At 43.2% G+C, this 23438-nt stretch overlaps 1 protein-coding gene and 1 non-coding gene across 3 annotated transcripts in view; both read left to right on the top strand.

Annotated features, from left to right (window-relative positions):
* Positions 1-23438, top strand: part of LOC126470232 (histone-lysine N-methyltransferase SMYD3) — a 234589-nt gene that overhangs the window by 73447 nt on the left and 137704 nt on the right. The gene's annotated exons all lie outside the window — the stretch shown is intronic.
* Positions 20535-20609, top strand: Trnat-ugu (transfer RNA threonine (anticodon UGU)). Its single transcript has one exon. It is a non-coding gene; the product is annotated as a tRNA-Thr (tRNA).

Below are 23438 nucleotides of genomic sequence, written 5' to 3'. Positions count from 1 at the left end.
GCCTAACAGAGTGACGAAATCACTCATGGAATGCCACGAAAACATTCCTTGTCCCGACCTGGTCCCTTTTTTGGAAATTTGTGGTAAGTTCCTATGGGACCAAACTGCTGAGGCCATCAATCCCTAGGCTTACACACTACATATATAACTTAAAGTAGCTTCCGCTACCCGGTGCAGCCCTGGTCCCTTCCAACGATTGTTGCAGAGTGTTTGATGGAGCATAAAACGCGATTCCTCTGAAAAGGCCACCTTTCGCTACTCAGTGGACGTCCAGTCGCGGTTATAGAGTGCAAATTCCAGCCTTCATTGCCAATGAACAGCAGTCAGCACGGCTGCATTTATCAAACTCCTGCTGTGCACACCCATACTCAGTAATTTTCTCTGAACGGTCGTTGAGGAGACACTGTTGGTAGCCCCTTGGTTCATCGTGGTGTTTAGTTGCTCCAAAGTTGAACTTCTATTCGCCCGTACATACCTTCGCAGCTATTGTTCACTCCTGTCATCTATGGTCCGTGCTCGGTAGCATTTTTTGATACGGCCATTTTGCCATGCACGGTATACTTTAATAACGGTGGACACGAACAGTTTAAAAACTTGGTCGTTTCAGAAATTCTTCCTCCCTTGGCTCGAAATCTAACAATTATGCCGTTTTTGACATCAGATAAATTGTTCTGTCTCCATATTACGACAACCACTGCACTGTTTACCACGTCGCCCTGTTACGCTTTAAATGCCTTTCAATGCTAGTGCTGTCACATGTTGTCTGTGAGTGGTTTTGCATGTTGACGTCGAACATAGACAGAAGCACATTAATGGGAATGGACCGTGTAATTGGATACTTGCGTTGTGTAGCAGTGCAATGACGTTGTCATCAGCATTACGACAACTTCCAGTACCCAGGTAAAGAAGGAACCAATACGCACCTTGTAAAGAGCAAGTTGATGGCAACGGAAGTACTGCAACAGGCCTATATCTCTGACATCGATCTGTTGCAGAATTTTAGAACATGATTTTTGCTCGCGTATCATGTCATTTCTGGAAACCCAGAATCTACTCTGTAGGAATCAACATGGATTCCGGAAACAGCGATCGTGTGAGACCCAACTCGCATTATTTGTTCATGAGACCCAGAAAATATTAGATACAGGTTCCCAGGTAGATGCCATTTTCCTTGACTTCCGGAAGGCGTTCGATACAGTTCCGCACTGTCGCCTGATAAACAAAGTTAAGAGCCTACGGAATATCAGACCAGCTGTGTGGCTGGATTGAAGAGTTTTTAGCAAACAGAACACAGCATGTTGTTCTCAATGGAAAGACGTCTACAGACAAAGTAACCCCTGGTGTGCCACAGGGGAGTATTACGGAACCATTGCTTTTCACAATGTATATAAATGACCTGGTAGATAGTGTCGGAAGTTCCATGCGGCTTTTCGCGGATGATGCTGTAGTATACAGAGAAGTTGCAGCATTAGAAAATTGCAGCGAAATGCAGAAAGATCTGCAGCGGATAGGCACTTGGTGCAGGGAGTGGCAACTGACCCTTAACATAGACAAATGTAATGTATTGCGAATACATAGAAAGAAGGATCCTTTATTGTATGATTATATGATAGCAGAACAAACACTGGTAGCAGTTACTTCTGTAAAATATCTGGGAGTATGCGTACGGAACGATTTGAAGTGGAATGATCATATACAATTAATTGTTGGTAACGGTCCGCAGCTCGTGGTCGTGCGGTAGCGTTCTCGCTTCCCGCGCCCGGGTTCCCGGGTTCGATTCCCGGCGGGGTCAGGGATTTTCTCTGCCTCGTGATGACTGGGTGTTGTGTGATGTCCTTAGGTTAGTTAGGTTTAAGTAGTTCTACGTTCTAGGGGACTGATGACGATAGATGTTAAGTTCCATAGTGCTCAGAGCCATTTTTGTTGGTAAGGCGGGTGCCAGGTCGAGATTCATTGGGAGAATCCTTAGAAAATGTAGTCCATTAACAAAGGAAGTGGCTTACAAAACACTCGTTAGACTTATACTTGAGTATTGCTCATCAGTGTGGGATCCGTACCAGATCGGGTTGACAGAGGAGATAGAGAAGATCCAAAGAGCGGCGCGTTGCGTCACAGAGTTATTTGGTAAGTGTGATAGCGTTACGGAGATGTTTAGCAAACTCAAGTGGCAGACTCTGCAAGAGAGGCGCTCTGCATCGCGGTGTAGCTTGCTGTCCGGGTTTCGAGATGGTGCATTTCTGAATGAGGTATCGAATATATTGATTCCCCCTACTTATACCTCCCGAGGAGATCACGATTGTAAAATTAGAGAGATTCGAGCGCGCACGGAGGCTTTCCGGCAGTCGTTCTTCCCGCGAACCATACGCGACTGGAACAGAAAAGGGAGGTAATGACAGTGGTACGTTAAGTGCCCTCCGCCACACACCGTTGGGTGGCTTGCGGAGTATAAATGTAGATGAAGAAAAGTTTCCGCCTCATTATTTGAATTTGGTAGCAACTGAGAGAAACCCAAGAGTGAATGGAAATTTGCAAGTACCTCACACCTATAAATCCTTGATCCGCCTCATACTTTGTTATGCCAGCATCGCTTGGATTCCCGCCCCTCCCAGATTCTACAACGCCCTCCAAATCCTAGAACACCACACACTCTGTCTCATCTTCCATATCTGCCTTCCGTCCCACATGCAGATTCTCTACGACCTCATCCCCTTCCCACATCTTCTTGGTTTCCTCAACCACAACGCACCCTGTACATCGTCCGCCAACTCGATCCCCCCCACCCACTGGTGTCTTCTATCCTCTCTACCCCCAGCCCATGGAAACGCGTTTACCGTTGTGTCCTGCCATCTCTCCATCTCCACCTCCTTTCTCAATGCAACTTCCAGCACCTACCCTTCCTGGATGATGAGCTTCACCCTGATATCTACCCCTCCTACCAGTTATACCCCACCTTCCCCCCTCCTGTTCCTCAGGGCTCCTTTTCCACTCCTTTTCCTTTCCCCTAAGCAGTTTTCCTCCCTCCTACACCCTCCTCCCTTTCCTGTGCCTCCCTTCTGTGTCTCTGCACTCCCTCTTGACTTGCCTTCCCTCTCCATCTCCTGCCCCACCCATCTCCTGCCTCATGGTGCACCCTCCAGTCCCCTTTTTTTTCCTCCCATCCCCTCCAGCCCCACTCCCCCTTCCTCTCCCCTCTTTTTCCCTCCTGTCCAGCCTCCTCTCCCTTGGCAGGCCCCTTCCAGCAGTTTTTTTTATTCACGAGTGCTCCAACCCTTACAGTGGTTTTTTAAGTGTCTCCCACTGTGTGTGTTTTTATACTGTGGCCAACTTTTAACCTGTGCTTGCGACTCCAGTGTATTATGTGCTCCATGCCCCACCAGCTGTGTTCTTTTAACTTTATGTCGACATTTTTTTAACTGTCCAACAATGATCGTCCCCATGTCAGTGTTTATTTTAACCCCCAATGTCTCCACTTATTATGTTTTTATGTCCCCGTTTTTATTTTTTATGTATAGCTTCCCCTTTTTATTTAATTGCAATGTCACTCCACTGAAGAGTGGTGGATTGTCCCACTGCCAGCTCTCCCCTTCCCATATGGGGCAGGGGGAATGAAATCACAATAAAGAAAAAAAATTGGAAATACCATATTGTCGCCTTGGGTTTTTCCAAAATTCCTGTACTTTCCATAGTACTGTGTGATCAGTGAATGCAGGTCAATCTGAATCAGTTTCTGAGCGAAATTCCGAAGTGAACTGCAGATAATGGCCGTTTTGAGTGGCGAACATCAGAGAAGGCCATTGCTCACAGAGGCACGTAAAGCTGCGCCTCTTCAGGGGACAAACAACACAGAAACTGTACAGTAGCTCACCAAAGCCATGTAGTGCGGCCCGACGACTCGCGATTTTACAACTTTTCAAATGATGAAAAGTGTCGAGTGCACCGATGTTCCAGTGAGGTATTTGACTCGCAGTGTGTGGATGGTGTAGTGCCGGCTGGAGGTTCTTCTGTGATGTTTTGGGATTTGTATTCGTTTTGTGACTTGAGACCTCTTATTCAGGTTGCCATGAACCTGGAAGTTTATTTCTACTTTCTTAGTGACCGAGCGTTGTCCTTTGTTCAACACTTTTAGGATGAATATCCTGTAAACACTTCTGTCTTCCAACATGACAACAGTCATGCTCGCAAGGCTGCATGCAAACGCTCCTGTTTGACGAACATTCATGCATCCTGTCACACCTTGACTGGCCCGCTAAATTACCTGATCTTAATCTATAACTGAACACCTGATACTTTTTTTTAACTGAGGGTGAAACGTAGCACAAACATTCCCGCAATTTGACAGCCAACATCGTACGAAATCGTGCTGAGTGCTTTGTCCGAAAATTATTTTGAACTATTATTTCAGGAGCCTACTCGAAGTGTAAATGGTTGCGAAAACATATTTGACCTCTTAGCAACAAATAATCCTCAGCACAAACGGAGCATCATGATGGCTGAAGGGATTAGTGACCACAAGATCGTTGTAGCGAGACTGAATACTGTAAGAGTCTCCACTCCTTCCAAACTACCTCTGTAGTTGCCTTACATTCAGATAACTAATATCGACAGCAATTGCCACACATATACCCAAAAAATTAATAAGAGGTGGTACTGATTACCCATGGTACACAAAACAGGTCATAACACAATTGCAGTAGCAACAGAAACAGAATCCTGAATTTAAAAGAGCACAAAATCTCCAAGACTGGCGATGTTTTACTGAAGCTCGAATTTAGCATAAACTTCAATACGGATGCTTTTATTAGTTTCTACAATGAAACATTGTCTCGAAATATGGAAGAAAATATAAAAAGATTCTGGTCATATATCTTCACTGCACGATAGCAATGATAATGTTACCGAAGACAGTGCCACTTAAGCGCAGTTACTGCACACAGGGTCGCGAAATTCCTTCACCAATGAAGACGAAGTAAATATTTCAGAAGAACAGCTGCCCACATAATAACTTAGAAGTACATAACCATGTTGTAGTGAATAGCTTACATCACTTAATAAAAGCAAGGCCAGTGGTCCTGATTGTAGGCCAATTAGGTTCCTTTCAGTCTGTGCTGATACAACAGCTCCAACTTAGGAGTCATATACAGGGTGGTCCATTGATCGTGACCGTTCCAAATATCTCACGAAATAAGCGTCAAACGAAAAAACTACAGAGAACGAAACTTGTCTAGCTTTAAGGGGGAAACCAGATGGCGCTATGGTTGGCCCGCTAGATGGCGCTGCCATAGGTCAAACGGATATCAACTGCATACATTGCACCATTTAGATTGCCATCGATAAAATGGGGGCCAATTATCCTTCCTCCCATAATGCCGCACCATACATTAACCCACCAAGGTCGCTGATGTTCCACTTGTCGCAGCCATCGTGAATTTTCCGTTGCCCAATAGCGCATATTATGCCGGTTTACGTTACCGCTGTTGGTGAATGACGCTTCGTCGCTAAATATAACGCGTGCAAAAAATCTGTCATCGTCCCGTAATTTCTCTTGTGCCCAGTGGCAGAACTGTACACGACGTTCAAAGTCGTCGCCATGCAATTCCTGCTGCATAGAAATATGGTACGTGTGCAATCGATATTGATGTAGCATTTTCAACACCGACGTTTTTGAGATTCCCGGTTCTCACGCAATTTGTCTGCTACTGATGTGCAGATTAGCCGCGAAAGCAGCTAAAGCACCTACTTGGCCATCATCATTTGTTGCAGGTCGTGGTTGACGTTTCACATGCGGCTGAACACTTCCTGTTCCTTAAATAACATAACTACCCGGCGATCGGTCCGCACACTTGGATGGTGCCGTCCAGAATACCGAGAAGCAAACATAGCACACGCCCGTTGGGGATTTTGATCACAATAGCCATACATCAACACGATATAGACCTTTTCCGCAATTGGTAAACGGTCCATTTTAACACGGGTAATGTATCACGAAGCAAATACCGTCCGCACTGGCGGAATGTTACGTGATACCACGTACTTATACGTTTGTGACTATTACAGCGCCATCTATCACAAAGCGAAAAAAGTGGTCCAACTAAAACATTCATATTTCTTTACGTACTACACGAATATGTAATAAAAATGGGAGTTCCTATTTAAAAGCTGTCCAGGGTGGCCGAACGGTTCTAGCCGCAACAGTCTGGAACCGCGCGACCGCTACGGTCGCAGGTTCGAATCCTGCCTCGGGCATAGATGTGTATGATGTCCTTAGGTTAGTTAGGTTTAAGTAGTTCTAAGTTCTAGGGGACTGATGACCTTCGAAGTTAAGTCCCATAGTGCTCAGAGCCATTTGAACATATTAAAAAAAAAAAAAACAAACAAAAAAAAAAAAAACGCCGTTGGTATCCGTTTGACCTATGGCAGCGCCATCTAGCGGGCCAACCATAGCGCCATCTGGTTTCCCCCTTCAAGCTAGATGAGATTCGTTCTTCGTAGTTTTTTCGTTTGATGCTTATTTCGTGAGATATTTGGCCCGGTCACTATCAATGCTTCAAATGGCTCTGAGCACTATGGGACTTAACTGCTGTGGTCATCAGTCCCCTAGAACTTAGAACTACTTAAACTTAACTACCCTAAGGACATCACACACATCCATGCCCGAGGCAGGATTCGAACCCGCGACCGTAACGGTCACGCGGCTCCAGACTGTAGCGCCTAGAACCGCACGGCCACTCCGGCCGGCCACTATCAATGGACCACCCTGTATAGGAGGTGAGCAAAAATATGGAAACATCAAAAACTCTACGCGTTATCATGCTTCATATGGCGTAGGAAAACCATTGACATTCAAAACAGTTTCCAGTCGTCTCGGAATGGATAAATACAGGTCCCATACGGCTTTCAAGAGAATCTTATACAATTCTTCCCCAAAATAGTTGTAAGTTCAGTAACGACGATGGAGGTGTAAAAGTAGGTCACAAAGACTCAATAATATCGAGATCTGACGACTGTGGTGACCGGGGAGATGCGATAATTCATTCTCGTCTTTGAATACAGCATCACCACTAAGGAACAAACGTTATACCATGGGATGGACCTGATCAGCTAAAATGATCAATCAATCCTCGGCAGTATTCGACCTTGCAGAATAAGCGCGGAGCCCACGGAATACCACGATATGCCTGTCCAAATAATCACCGAACTACCGCCATGTTTCAGCCTTGGAAAATAAACTCGGCCAGAAGTTGGAAACATTGTGAAACAAGATTCATCAGACCAAATGACATTCTTCCATTGCTCCATAGTTCAGGTTTATGACTTCAGCAACACGTTTTCCTGTCACGGGCATTTGCATCAGTGATGCGTGGTTTTGAAATTCCAGCTCTCTCTCAATTTCCTGCTTATGGGGACGGATTCCTGTTGTTTTGGTTCTGCCAGGGTTTGCGAGTGCGACGTTCAGTTCTGCAATGACTTTTGCAACTGTCGCTCTCTTACTTTTCGTCACAATCCTCTTCAATGATCGCCGGCCGCGGTGGTCTAGCGGTTCTAAGCGCTCAGTCCGGAACCGCGCGACTGCTACGGTCGCAGGTTCGAATCCTGCCTCGGGCATGGATGTGTGTGATGTCCTTAGGTTAGTTAGGTTTAAGTGGTTCTAAGTTCTAGGGGACTGATGACCACAGATGTAAAGTCCCATAGTGCTCAGAGCCATTTGAACCATTTTTTTTCTTCAATGATCGTCTGTCATGACCACTAAACACTAAACGTAACTTAGTGGATGATATTTTTTCTGTTTCATACTTTGTCATAACGCACTCGCAACTCCATAGAACACTATTCTGGCCATGACTGACATGTGCAACGTACTGAGGACATTGCACATCTGCCGTTCATGGTGAAACACAACAGCGCAAGATATATATATGTGGAGTGAAATGGCGACAGGGAGGTCATTCGAGCAACCTCTAAAATAACTATGCCACATACGATAATTATCTTGCCGACGTCGAGTAAGTACGGGATAAATGCAAAAGAAAAAGAAGAAAAAGAAAGCTCTTATGGTACAAAAAGTGGCAACTGACTGTGTGAACAGTGTGGAGTCATCTAAATGAGTACTCAAAGGAATCCGTAAGTTTCGGTTACACGATAAATAACAAAGGCAGTCAATTCAGCTAAATACTTAGGGATTACAATTACGAATAACTTACATTGGAAAGATCACATAAATAATGTTGCGGGGAAAGCGAACTAAAGACTACGTTGCATTGGCAAAACAGAAGATGCAACAAGTCTAATAAAGACTGCCTATGCTACGTCTGTCCGTTCTCTTCTCGAGTATTGCAGTACGGCATGGGAGCCGTATTAGACAAGATTGACGGTGAACATCGAAAATGTTCGAAGATGGACAGCTTATTTTCTATAATCACGGAATATGGGAGAGAGTGTCACGGATATGATACGCGTTTTAGGATGGCAATCATTAAAACAAAGGCGTTTTTCATTGCTGCGAGATCTCTTCTCCAAACTTCAGTCACCAACTTTCTCCTCAGTATGCGAAAATATTTTGTTAGCGTCCACCAGGATAAATGATCACCGTAATAAAATAAGCGAAATCGGAGCTCCAACGGAAAGATTTAAGTGTTTGTTTTTCCCGCATGCTGTTCGAGAGTGGAATGGCAGAGCAACAGTCTGTAGGTGGTTCGACGAACTCTCTTCTGGGTCCAGGCACTTATGGCGAATTGCAAAGCAGTCATGTAGACTGTTCATATGTAGACTGTAGACTTTTCCTATAACTCTGCGGGATCTAATTGTCAATGGATGAATTTGACATACCTGAAAAAAATTATTTGCTCATCCTCGCTGGATCGAGGCTATTATCCAGTGTAGAGTCTGTGTTAAGGTCAGTTGACACTAGCCGTCACGTCAAGTCAAGTCAAGTCACGGGAGGTCAAAACATTCCACAATGCATTTCGAATGGCTGCATTCACAATGGCCGTCACGTCACGTCACATCACGGCACCGTCAACGTTTCTCTGGAACAAAGTTTCGACAGCTGATACCAGCGTCCGTTGTTGATCACGTGACTAAGCTCATTTCCTCTAATGCACAGCCATGCCCTCATTCACCATACTTCGTATCGTCTTGCTTTCGTTGGGCCTTGGTCTTCTAGTTGATATCAGTTCTTATTCTACTTCTTTGTTATTCGTTCTTCGTAATTTTTTATTATTTGTTATAGACTGAAAGCAGTTGAGGACAGCCATGCGAAATGCGATCACGCGACCTCAACTAACTTGATGTGACTTGACGGCTAGTATGAATTGGTCTTCACACGGTAGCAGTGTGATGTCTGCTGTGAGTGATGAACTTTCTGTCCAGTGTGCTTAGAATGCGGCACGGCGACGGCAGACGGCTACGCCGGCTCACTGTGGGGCCGAGGTATTTCTGATGGGCGCCTTTGTTCAGTCGACCTCGTGCTGGCCCGCCTAACTGGCTGCTGCTCCGCTTGCCTAAAGCGGAACTCCCGCACAGAACTCCTCAGCACGGCGGCACTTCATGCACCGCTCCCAGACCAGAGTTTAACGTCTCATCGACGAGCGAGGAGGTCGTTATAGATGGAGTATTATGTTTGATTTAAGGGAGGATGGCGAATGTAACGACTGCGCCCTTTTCGAATGAACTATTCCGAGATTTGCCCTAGACGATTTAGGGAAAACATGGAAAACCTAAATCTGGAAGGCCGACGGGAGGTGAATTACAGTCTTCCTGAATCCAAGTCCAGCGCCTGATTCGACCTCAGAGGTGAGGACCTGTAGCACTAATCTGTAAACACATGGGGGGGATAACTTCAGAATGGTTCCATCTTACTTTGAGGTTGTATCTTCAGCTCGTAGGTCGTTTTGAAGCAGCTCCCCGCGCTACTGTAACCGGTTAAAGCCTCTTCCCCTTCAATCAGCCTGAACATGCTTACTGTAGCCAAGCATCAGCCTTCACCAGTTTTCTCTCCCAAACTTTCCTCTGTTACAGTATTAACTATTCCTAGACGCTTCAGGATGTTTTCTATCAATCTATCCAAGTTGTGCCATAAATTTCTAATTTTCCTAATTCGATTCAATATCCCTTCGTTAGGTACCCGATGTATCCATCCAATATTCAACAATAGGCTGTAGCATCACATTTTGAAAGCACGTATACGCTTTTTGTCCATACTTCACATACTTCCACATTTCGTTTCCATACAAAGCTACACTCCAGACATATCTTCAGAAAAGGCACCCTTTCAAATTATAGTAGATATTACCATATTTCTCTTTTTCAGGAAAGTTGTTATTGATGTGATTAGTCTGCGTTTTTATATAATCACTAATTATGCCGCACAGACTGAAAACTTTTCTACTACTTTGAGTGTCTCATTTCGTAATTTAATTCCCTCGGTGTCACCTAGATTGTTACGACTTTAATTTACTTTTCTTGTATTCATCTTAAAAACTCATTTCAAGATACCATCCCATCACTCAACTGATCAAGTATTTTTGTCGTCTCTGACAGAATTAGATTGTCATCGGCAGATTTTGAAGTAGTTATTTATTCTCCCCGGACTTTCATTTTCTGCCAAATTTCTCACTGGTATTCTCTACTTCCTCTCTGTGCAGATTGAATAATATGGGTGACAGGCTACACTTATGTCACACTTTTTACTCAGTCCCTCGACTCTTACAAGGGAACATCCCCATCGCACCCCCCTCAGATTTAGTTATAAGTTGGCACAGTGGATAGGCCTTGAAAAACTGAACACAGATCAATCGAGAAAACAGGAAGAAGTCGTGTGGAACTATGAAAAAATAAGCAAAATATACAAACTGGGTCGTCCATGCCTAAGATAAGCAATATTAAGGGCAATGTGAGCCGAGGAGCGCCGTGGTCCCGTGGTTAGCGTGAACAGCTGCGGAACGAGAGGTCTTTAGTTCGAATCTGCCCTCGGCTGAAAATTTTGCTTTCTTTATTTTCGCAAAGTTATGATCTGTCCGTTCGTTCATTGACGTCTCTGTTCACTGTAATAAGTTTAGTGTCTGTGTTTTGCGACAGCACCGCAAAACCGTGCGATTAGTTGACGAAAGGACGTGTCTCTCCAATGGGAACCGAAAACATTTGATCGCAAGGTCATAGGTCAACCGATTCCTACACAGGAAAACACGTCTGATATATTCTATACGACACTGGTGACAGCATGCGCGTCACATGACAGGAATATGTTGTCGACCCACCTAACTAGTACACTTGGCGAATGGGTAAAAAGGTTCTTCTACCTTGCCCGATTTAGGTTTTCTTGTGGATGTAATAATCACTCCAAAAAAAGTGATGAAAACATAAGGGTTTGTCACATAAACTGAAAATAAAAAGTTAAAATTTTCGGTCGGTTGAACCAAAGACCTCTAGTTCCGCAGCTGTTCACGCTAACCACGGCTCTCCTCGTCTCACACTACCCTTAATATTGCCTATATTGCACATGGACGACCCAGTTTGTATATTTTGCTTATTTTTTCATAGTTCCACACAACTTCTTCCTGTTTTCTCGATCGATCTGTGTTCAGTTTTTCAAGGCCTATCCACTGTGCCAACTTATAACTAAATCTGAGGGGGGTGCGATGGGGAGGTTCCCTTGTTAGTACTGCAGTCTGGTTTCTGTACAAATTGTAGACAACCTTTATCTTTCTATATTTTATCCCTGCTACCTTCAAAATTCCAGAGTGTGTATTCTAGGTACAATTGCCAACAATTATCTCTAAATCTACAGGGTGGTTATAATTAAACTTTCGTTACTTGAGCCAGTGTAGACGGAGAACTATTAACCGTATGGGGATCATACTTTTTAGGGATGATGTTCGGACAGTGCACTGCGGGATTTGCGTTGTTAGTACCTTTAGTATCACGTAAAAAAATATTACTCTATTCTTTAAGTTAACCGAAATATCCTTCGAGTGGCTGGTATCCACTGAGGTGCAAAACTCACTTGCACATAACACAGATGGCGGTGGTATTGCGTACACAAGGTATAAAAGGGCAGTGCAATGGCGGAGCTGTGATTTGCACTCAGGTGATTCGTGTGAAAAGGTTTCCGATGTGTTTATGGTGGCACGACGGGAATTAACAGACTGTGAACGTGGAATGGTAGTTGGAGCTAGACACATGGGGCATTCCATTTAGGAAATCGTTAGGAATTCAGTATTCCAAGATCCAAAGTGTCAAGAGTGTACCGAGAATACCAAATATTGGGCAATCCCTCTCACCACAGACAACATACTGGCCGTTGGCCTTTACTTAACGATCGAGATCAGCGGCGTTTGCGCGGAGCTGTAAGTGCTAACAGACAAGCAACACTGCGTGAAATATCAAAAATCAGTCTGGGACATACGACGAACGAATCCGTAAGGACAGTGCGGCGAAATTTGGCGTTAATGGGCTATGGCAGCAGACGACCGACGCAAGTTCCCTTGCCAACAGCACGACGTCGCCTGCAGCGGATTTCCTTGGCTCATGATCACATCGATTGGATCCTAGACGACTGAAAAACCGTGGCCTGGTCAGATGAGTCCGAGCTTCGAGTGCAGCGCAGACCTCATGAAGCCATGGACCCAAATTGTCAAAAAGGCACCGTGAAAGCTGGTGATGTAATCTGTGTCTACATGGAATGTACAGGGTCCTCTGTTCCAAATGAACTGATCACTGACTTACTTCGGTTACTTAGATACCATTTGCAGCCATTCATGGGCTTCATGTTTTCAACAACGATGCAATTTTTATGGATGTGCCATGTCACCATGCCGCAGTAGTTCGCGGTTGATTTTAAGAACGTTCTGGACATTTCGAGCGAATGATTTGGCCACACAGATCGCATGGGTCCCATCGAAAATTTATGAGACATAACCGGGAGGTCACTTCATGCACAGAACCCTGTATCGGCAACAGCTTCGCAGTTATGGACAGCTAGAGAGGCAACATGGCTCAGTATTTCAGCAGAGGACTTCCAACGGCCTGTTGAGTCTATGCCACGTCGAGCAGCTGCACTACGCTGGACAAAAGGAGGTCCGACACGATATCAGGATGTATCACTTGACCTTTTCACCTCACTGTATAGCGAAGCGTAGTGAAATGCTCGCTCGATTGTGCAGATAATGGTTGGCGTGGATAAAATTTCGAAATAGTTTGTAGCTACTTTTACACCTGTCATCGAGAGCTGGATGTCGCGCCGCACCATTAACTGCCAATATTAATCATGCCACAAAATTGTAATCCTGAAAGGAAAAAACAGATAAACTTACAATCTAAGTAACTATGCAAACACTGTAATACAGGGATAAAGTCCCAGCATAGGCCAGCGTAGACATTTATTGGTATCTCCTGTTATAGTCCATATATCTCTAGCATAAGCCAGCGTAGACATTGATTGGTATCTCCTGTTATAGTCCATATATCTCGGTATAACGTTTGAATAATCAAGATGGCAATCTCCTTGCCTAAGTTTACACACATCTAACTTTTATCATGAATCGATACAGAGTGTTAATACTTCATTCTTCGGCCTGTAAGCGGAAGAGTGCATTAGTTTACGATTCTAACCTCGCTGGAGATAAAGATTTTTAGCTCTTTTGTGAAAGAGCCAATCAGTAAAGATATCCTAAGACAACTTCTCCCCTGAAAGCTTTGTCGCTACCTTGATTCTATACTGTGTAGATCTAAAGATGAAAAACTTGTTGAATTACACACTTGCTAGTGCCTGCTTTTTCTGCTTGTCAGTTGGGTTGACTTAATTGACTTATTACGATAGTCTTCTCAGTAGTGCCACGTGACTGTCCAAAGCCCACCCTCCTTGCGACCTTACATTCCCGTGACCACCGCTGCCTGGAATCATGTACATTGTACAGCGACTACATCCCTGCCAAGTCTTTCAGCAGTATCGCAGGAAAAAAAAAAAATCCAGCATCTCGTAGCCCTATTACGCTACCTCATTCGAGCTCAGTGAGGTGTTGATAATGGCGGTTTTGTCGCCTCAAAGGCATTCTTGACTAACATCAAGTCACCATATACAATCTAAAAGGTAACTAACACTCATGATCGTTTCAGCATGTGTTTAAAGGCAACCTAATTTGCATCCTCATAGTGACGCTACTAGCATCACTCTTTTGCGACTATCGCGAAATTTGAATAGATATCATCTTTGATGTAGAAACACGCCTACCAACTTTGGCTTATGTCGCACAACTCTTTCTTTGTGTTGCGATCTTTTTCTGTCAGTGTAGCGTAAAACAAGGTGAATCCGATCAAAAACGGCGATTTTCTAGGAATTTCATCCATTTGCTATTGTGATATCGGAATAAAAATTCAGTATGTTAATTGCACAACCTTGATAGTGATATATTCATGTATTACGTTATTTTTAGTTTATAATTGCAGTTATTAAGTTAATTGTTGATCGGTTTCACCTCCTGAGTTGGGGCGATTACCATTGTATTTTGTATGCAGGAACGGAATCAGACTTCCAGTGGAGTGAATCCGATGACTATTTTGATTTAAAAAAATGTATATTGCTGAATTTGCAACAATTTTACAATTTCTAGACTAAACAAATTTTTACAAGCACATTGAACTTGAGACTTTTGCTATAAAAACACTTGCATTCACCAAATTTGACAAACAGATATTAATTTTTAGTTATTGTATGGTCATAATCAATGTGAAAAGTATCTACTCAATGTCATAATCATCTATCCCTTCAAAAATAAATTTACCGCGCCTTATGTGTTCTGGAACAACTTTTTTGAGATTTTGGGCTCTTCCTACCTCAGTTGCACCGTCAGTGTCTGGAAAGACAAAATAAACATTACCATCAAGAACTTTCTTTCATAGGTGTTATTAGAGATACTTTCAATTTTACTAATAAAAACCTGAACCTTTTTTTCGCAGGAAATTTTACTATGGTGAAATCATTTTCTTTAAATTCATGCCGATCTTTATCCTTTTCCTTGTCCATTTCTTCATTTTCATTTGACTCATGCTGTTCTAGATCACTGTTAGGAGTTCTGGATAGGGACTTCCTGCTTGCATCCCCGTTGCTATCATTTTCATTGAAGTCACTGGTAACAATTCCTTTTACATGAGGTAATGCTAAACGCTTTGCTTGGCGCGGATTTCCTTTTGTTTCATTAGAGTGAACCTGTTTCAATTGCATTTCGAAGGCTGCTTCCCAAGAAACGTTTGATGAGCTCTCGCCACTTGCATTGTTATCAGTTACGTCTGGAATCTGTGAAATGACTTTATCGGGACAGAAAGGAAAAGTTCCTACTTTTCGGAAGCCAGATATTACATTTGATTTGGTCGTGATAGCTACATTTTCAAAGTTTTTTCTCAACAACTTGGGAAATTCGGATTTTAGCACCACTCCTCTATTCTTTCTTTTCCAATCATCTAGCACATTTATCCAAGCGAGTTTTAAAGGTCTAGAAAAAGGCCACATCAAGTGGCTGACACAAATGAGTAGAATTAGGTGGTAGAAGCACAAATTTAATGTCCTGTTCCTGGCACAGTTTAATCACGTTATATGACAGATGACTCGAGAGATTGTCACCGATAATCACTTTAGGTCCATGTAATTGCGGGGCAAAAGACAAGACAGTTTCAACAAACCATGATTCAAACATTGTTAGGTCAACCGACCACTTTGATTCCTATTATAACCTGCACCTGTTATGCCCCCTTCAGTCCAAGTATCGTAGAGGTGTTTTGCCCTATAAACAGTGTATGGTGCGAGGACTGAGCCATCGGCAGCTGCTGCTATCATTACACTGACACTTGACTTAGAACTATCCACTATCCTTTCAGGATGTCTTGTGCCTCGCTTCACTGTTACTTTCACCTGTCCAGGATCGTCACAAAACTTTGTCTCGTCATAGTTTATAATTTTGGAGGAAGGGGCACCACGCTGAAGTGAATGTAGTGGTGTGGACATGTTGGGTCACTTCAGCGTTTTTTAAAATAATCAATCATTGTTTCTCGGGTAACTGCTGCCTTTGCCCTCTTCACATTTTCACTTACTCCAACTGTTAGTTCTTTATTTATTTTCAAAAAAGATTTTACCGACTCGTGCCCAGGTCGATTGTCACGAAATCTGTTTTCAATCCTCCCTGTTCGAGTAAGATATGCCTGTACAATGTCCCTAACATCATTATTCCTCAAAGGAAACCCCCATTTCGCACAGCAGGCCGGAGTGGCCGTGCGGTTCTAGGCGCTACAGTCTGGAACCGAGCGACCGCTACGGTCGCAGGTTCGAATCCTGCCTCGGGCATGGATGTGTGTGATGTCCTTAGGTTAGTTAGGTTTAATTAGTTCTAAGTTCTAGGCGACTGATGACCTCAGAAGTTAAGTCGCATAGTGCTCAGAGCCATTTGAACCATTTGAACCATTTCGCAAAACGCAATAATCCTTCAACCAATTTTGTTAACACTGGTTGGCTGCCTATTTTGTATTTGTACCTCTCCTTGAGTTTGTCATTTAATGTGGAATATGAAACTGCGTATTGCTCTGAAGCTTTCCGGATGCTTAATTTTCCTGATTTGACAGCTTTCACTGCATTTAGAAGAAATCTTGGTTTGTAGTTAGATTTCCGACTTGGTCCCAGAACCTTTTGGTATACTCGCATGATAGGACTCACCCTACAAAAATGCGGAAGTAACAGGTGCCAGCAGAAGTTTTCGCACTGCTGTGTTGACTACACGAGTGTAGCACAAGAATCACACACTTACTGGCAATGCGATTTGCTAGTTGCGCGCACTCCAACACGCCACTGTTGTTGAAGATTAGTCAGGAGTTCACGACAATGGTCAGCTGCAACGTAATTGTTAAAATCTGCGCTCAGTTATCCAAACGTGGAAAAACCGATAAATGATCGGATTGACACCATCTGATCGGATTCACCACATTTTACGGTATTATTAGTAATTAATATCTTTATTCCATGTAGTATTAACACACTCTGTGGGAAGTAAAAACCTTCCTCCCCCCCCCCCCCCCCCCCGCACCCTCTCCCGCGGCATGTTTGCATATTGCGTCACCAGTGATTCATAAAATGCGCTGTAGAAAGTTTGGTGTAACTCCGTGAAACACCCTGTAGTTCCTCCCCCCTCCACCCTGTTACACACCCAGTATTATTGTACATTCATAGGAGGGAGTCCTATGAACAACATACTAAAACTCCTGACTGCTGGGGTGTGGGCGAGGGGCTTATTCTTCACGCGGCTCTACTGCCTTTAGATGTGTTGCAACATTTAATATTTGATCTTTACCCACTTCGTGTAAAAATAAAGATTAACTTTTTATCATTAAAACACTCATTTCAATAACTGAGATTTTTGCACCCCCTGCAACGTGGAAACTATTATTCCTAGAGAAAAAATGAATAGGATGTTTTTGTAGGAAATTTAATTTAGTTTAATTTTGTACTGAGAAACATTCTCGCTAGAAGCCGCGGATTTCGAGTTATTCAAGAAAAACTTTTAAAAAGTTACCTTTAAATCCCCCCCACACCCCAGCGGTTAGGAGTTTTAGTATGTTGTTCATAGCACTCTCTCCTACGACTGTACAAAAATTTGCGAGGACAGGAATTTTTTTTCATGATTTTCCTTCGTTGACAGGATGATTGGTCGTGGAGGCCTACGAGTTTACATTAGGGGGACCGGAAAGTAATGTCGTTTTTATACATCAATTCGAAAAGATAAATTGCTATCAAATTTTTATTTTTAATCAGTGATGTAACGACCCTAATTATCAGTAATATTTTGTCATCTAGTCAGTGGTGTAGCGTGGATTTCTGCCGCCTGGTGCGAGTCCAACATTTGCCGCCCCCCTCCACCTCTTTTTTTCTCAGTTAAGCACAAACTAATTGAGACCTATGACAATGCGTAGCAATATTTGGTTAATACTTATAATCAGAAGATAGAGACGTTAGAATTTATTTTTCTTGCGTAATTTTTTGAATATCTTCTATGCTTTCCATTATGCTAATCAAATCGTTTTCAAGGTTGTTTATATGACTTGTCTGTGTGCGTTGTCCGTAACAGCAAAGGAAACATCGTATTTAAGATAGTTTCAACAAAGAAAATATAACATTCATGCAATAAGAAGTAAATAATTTGCTACGTCTGAACCAACAGGGAATGGGATTTCGTAGCAATAAATTACGTTGTTCTGATTTAAATTTGGGGAATACTTTTATGTATATTAAAGTCTGTAATAATCCTTATCAGCAAGACCTTAGTAGGTATTTCCACTGCCTGTTACACGAGGTCCATCCAGTCTGCGCACGGAAAGGCATGCTCCACTTCATCGGCTTACCGCTAGCTGTCGGAATGAATTCTATTAAACCAGGCTTTGTATGGTTCAGGTGAATTTCACCACTCATAGGAGCTTGTCGTGATGTATAAACTTTTCGTGAAGTTAGCAAGAAAATAAGTGACGAGCAGTCATGCCAGGAAGCGACAACAAGGAGGAAAGTGCTTGTAGCAGAGAAGGATGGGAATGCTTATACTGGGGCGGAAGCCTGACAATCTGTTACCACAGCACATGTCGGCTGAAACATACATATCAAAAAAAGTTTTGCATCACCTCGGTTCCGAGAGTTCCGGAAACTGTCAGAAAATTGGAATGGCGTTCAACATAAACATCATTTCCGCCCTTTTTATTGGTCATGAAAACCACACATTGCATATTATACCACCATACAGCGAGATCTTCAGAGCTGGTGGTCCAGATTGCTGTTCACACCGGTACCTCTAATACACAGTAGCATGTCCTCTTGCATTGATGCATGCCTGTTTTCGTCGTGGCATACTATCCACAAGTTCATCAAGGCACTGTAGGTCTAGATTGTCCCACTCCTCAACGGCGATACAGCGTAGATTCCTCAGAGTGGTTGGTGGGTCACGTCGTCCATAAACAGCCCCTTTCATTCTGTCCCAGGCATGTTCGATAGGGTTCATGTCTGGAGAACATGCTGGCCACTTTAGTCGAGCGATGTCGTTATCCTGAAGGAAGTAATTCACAAGATGTGCACGATGGGGGCCCGAATCGTCGTTCATGAAGACGAATGCCTCGCCAATATGCTGCTGATATGTTTGCACTATCGGTTGGAGGATGGCATTCACGTATCGTACAGCCGTTACGGTGCCTTCCATGACCACCAGCGGCGTGCGTCGGCCCTACATAATGCCACCTCAAAACGGCTACACTCGTTGGACAGCGTGTCTAAGGTGTTCAGCCTGACCGGGTTGCCTCAAAACACGTCTCCGACGATTGTTTCTTTGAAGGCATATGGGAAACTCATCGGTGAAGAGAACGTTATGCCAGTCCTGAGCTGTCCATTCGGTATGTTGTTGGGCCCATCTGTACCGCGTTGCATGATGTCGGGCAAAGATGAACCTCGCCATGGACGTCGGGAGTGAAGTTGCGCATCAGCCGCACAGTTTGAATCGTAACACGACGTCCTGTGGCTGCACGAAAAGCATTATTCAACATGGTGGCGTTGCTGTCAGGTTTCCTCCGAGCCATAATCCGTAGGCACCGGTCATACATTGCAGTAGTAGCCCTTGGCCGGCCTAAGCGAGGCATGTCATCGGCAGTTCCCGTCTCTCTGTATCTCCTCCATGTCCGAACAACATCGCTTTGGTTCACTCCGAGACGCCTGGACACTTTCCTTGTTAAGAGCTCTTCCTGGCACAAAGTAACAATGCGGACGCGATCGAACCGAGGTATTGACCGTTTAGGCGTGGTTGAACTACAGAAAACACGAGCCGTGTACCTCCTTCCTGGTGGAATGACTGGAACTGATCGGCTTCGGACCCCCGCCGGCTAATAAGCGCTGCTCTGCTCATGCATGGTTGGTTACATCTTTGCGCAGATTTAGAGACATCTCTCAACAGTGAAAAGGACTGTGTCTGTGATACAATATCCACAGTCAACATCTATCTTCAGGGGTTCTGGAAACCGAGGTGATGCAAAACTTTTTTTGATTAGTACATAATCTAATATACAGACTAGACATTAAGACAACCTAATAAGAAATCCTTGCGGAGTGTAGATCAAACGCAGGGTATGGAGAACAGTAAGCAGGAGATCCCGGGTTCGAGTGCCGGTCGGGGCACACATTTTCAACATGTGCACAATGATGTACATCAACGCCTGTTTGCAGCTAGGGTGTCCATTTAATTATCATTTCATTTCTAGCAATGGTCATCCACGGTAACTGTTCTTTCGGGAACAGCTACTACCGTCATACATAGTTAAAATATGGCTTCCCGGCCATTGACCTTCCTGTGCGAACGCACACGCTATGCCCGAATTCGTACGGGACTTGGTAGATTAATCTGCCACGAGTAATGGGTATGATGGGCAAACATCTATTAGGCGCAGTACGAATGTACTGGTGTGGACATGTTGGGAATGTGGATCTCACGGGGAGCGTGCAAGGGATAAGTCCCTGCAGACGCACCATCCTCTGTGCCCGCGGTGGCTCAGATGGATAGAGCGTCTGCCATGTAAGCAGGAGATCCCGGGTTCGAGTCCCGGTCGGGGCACACATTTTCGACATGTGACCAATGAAGTACATCAACGCCTGTTTGCAGCTAGGGTGTCCATTTAATTATCATTTCATTTCTAGCAAAGCTGCATAGTCATCCACGGTAACTGTTCTTTCGGGAACAGATACTACCGTCATACATAGTGGTACAGTAGCTGTAACGGAATATCCTTGCCCTGCGATTGAACCGTCGATAAAAATGTAATTGTTTCCTTTAAGGACTTTGATACAGCTAAGACCACTGCGTGTCACGTCACCTGGAGCAGAGGGACGAGGACAGCGGTCGTTCTTACGGACTTCGCGAAAACAGGAAAAGGAACTCCACAACTTCGTTACCTTTTGGATGCGTTCACCTCTAACGTCCTAAGTACATTGTTCAACACCGAACAATGAAATCAAATAATGTACTACTAACATCAAAATCATGAACATTGTATGTGAAAGTACCTAATGCCGTTGTTTTATTATTTGTAACATCTTCTGCTTTATAGAAGCGATCTATTGTCATCATACACACACTCCAGCGATATTTCCTGTAGATGGTCGCTTTCATTGACCCTATAACAAACGAGCGATTTAACAAGCAATTTAAACCATTATTTCTAACGTCACTGCCATGGAGAATGAACCGCTGTGTTTAGAAGCAGTGGCCCTGATCTTCGTAAGCAAACTAATACTTGCAAAAAATGACAAAAATAAACGGAATGAAATTTATTAAACTTTGGGGACGACTTTAAAGGGAACTTAGGCTGTCTTACAAAATACTTCACATTTTTCACTAACACCAAGTGTCTTGTGTACATTTTTCTAGTCTGTATTATGCAAATACATTTCACCATCTGAAAGCCTCCTATTCCTTTTTGAACAAAAAGGAGTTCATAACTGATACGACTATTGTCAAAATACCCTGATAATGTCGACTTCGACCTGATTGATGTATTCAGGAGTAGGCAGCGGTTTCATAGAGCGACGAAATATATAAGGGGAGCCTGAACTTACGTTCAATAGAATGCAACACTGTAATCACACCTTTTAATATTCTGGCAAATATGTAGGTGTCTTTGCATGCTCCCTTACAGAAAGGACACGTTACACTAGGATGTAAGACCTCATTTTGTAAACTCTAGAACGTATTCACAGATGAACCTTATACACAGAGTAATTACACCAGAAATGTTCTGTATCAGCAAAAAGTCTCGCAGTTCACACTAGTACTAACTTACCTTATACTGACTGTAAAATGCATGCGAAGAATTGGAAATAAAAAAACTGTGATACGCTGTAACTATTTCAAATGGATTCCAAATAAAACTTCTATCTTAAATTAAAATTTTATTCTGCGCTTTTTTGCAACGCAGACTCTCTAATATATTCGTCAGTATCAGTTCGTACCTGTTGAACGATTGCCAAAATAGCTAGATTTGTACTCTCAACGTGAACATTGTAGATCTTAAATAATTTTTAATCAGTTTCAATTTACAGAAGCTTCTCATAAAAGTAGCATAACGTATTGGCAGCTGCGAGGAATATCCTCAGCGTTATAACTATATTACAGAATCGAATTTGGACTAAAACTTTAATAGACCCGTGGGCTGGAATCAATAAGTTCTTATTTCAGCAGTTTCTCTGTCTACTGAAGAAAACATTTTTCGTTTTAAATCGTCTCCTCGTGACAAATGTACCTCCTAATTCGTCTTGGAGGTTCAACAGAAACGCAAAGTTCTTCACACAAGCTTTTAGCATAATTACAGCCTTATCTACGAATTCCAATCGGTTCCCTCCCGACGCTATCTGTAAGGCAATTATTTTCTGAGCACGCTGATCTGCGTACCTCCCCCGTTTGCAAATAATTTTGAGTATTGTTCACTTCATGCAGCACCTGTGCCATAGACCCAAGAAATACTGTATAGAAACGAAAACGATAGCATCCCTACTAACAAAGTTTCTGCGTCCTTTAGTGTGTTCAAAGTTTTGTCCTCTTCAAGCTTTGGGGCGGAAGCCTGTCATTCTGTTACAATAGCACTTATTGGTTGAAATATTTAATCTAAAATGATTGTCTTCCAGACTAGAGACTTAAGGGAACTAATAAGAAACGCCTGCGAATTCTAGAGCACAAGTAGACATCCTACGGGCTATGGGGAGCAGGTAGTAACTTTTTTATTTGGGGTAATTGATTACGTATTAACTTAAATTTGTGGAAATTTGGCGTAAAAGTGATCAAAGTGTAGTTTACCTTCATCATGACGAATTTAAACTTCTTCGCCAGTACAAAACTCCAAAACGTCTCGATCAAGCTAATAAAGAATACATCAGACTCAAAACGCTTCAGTAATTTCTTTTGAAGTTTTCAAACAACTGGTTGTGTCGCTAAAGAGTAGATTCGACAATCATTCTGCACAATTTCTTAAGTCGTCGGTAATATTTGCTCTTCAACACCGTGTAGGCGTCGATTAAATTCTCCAAAAGTGTTTCCAATGGAGAGAGACCGATAAGCGATAGAGACATGTTTATTGCAACTGAGACAAAATGCGCAAGAAAAGAACTTGAGGAAAGCTTTGGAGTTTTTGAAAGAACATGAATGTGCAAGAGGACTAATATCGCTCAAAAGTATTTTGTAGTTGCACTAGTAAGTTTGGTAGACATGTTTATCTATACGTGGAATCAAAACAAACCGATTGCTCAAACAGAAGACTGCTGACCTCACCTCGGTTACGTGTATCGATTGCTGAGTGCTGATAAGTTTGGACTTTAACCGTAAACAATGCTTCCAATGGGTTCATAAGTATTTTGTTGAATGGGGGGACTGCAACAAACCTAACTACATAAA

Source organism: Schistocerca serialis, chromosome 3 (assembly GCF_023864345.2).
Source record: "Schistocerca serialis cubense isolate TAMUIC-IGC-003099 chromosome 3, iqSchSeri2.2, whole genome shotgun sequence".
Taxonomy (NCBI): Eukaryota; Metazoa; Arthropoda; class Insecta; order Orthoptera; family Acrididae; genus Schistocerca; species Schistocerca serialis.
Note: the sequence above shows the minus strand (reverse complement) of the source record. Positions and strands in the feature narration are given on the sequence as shown.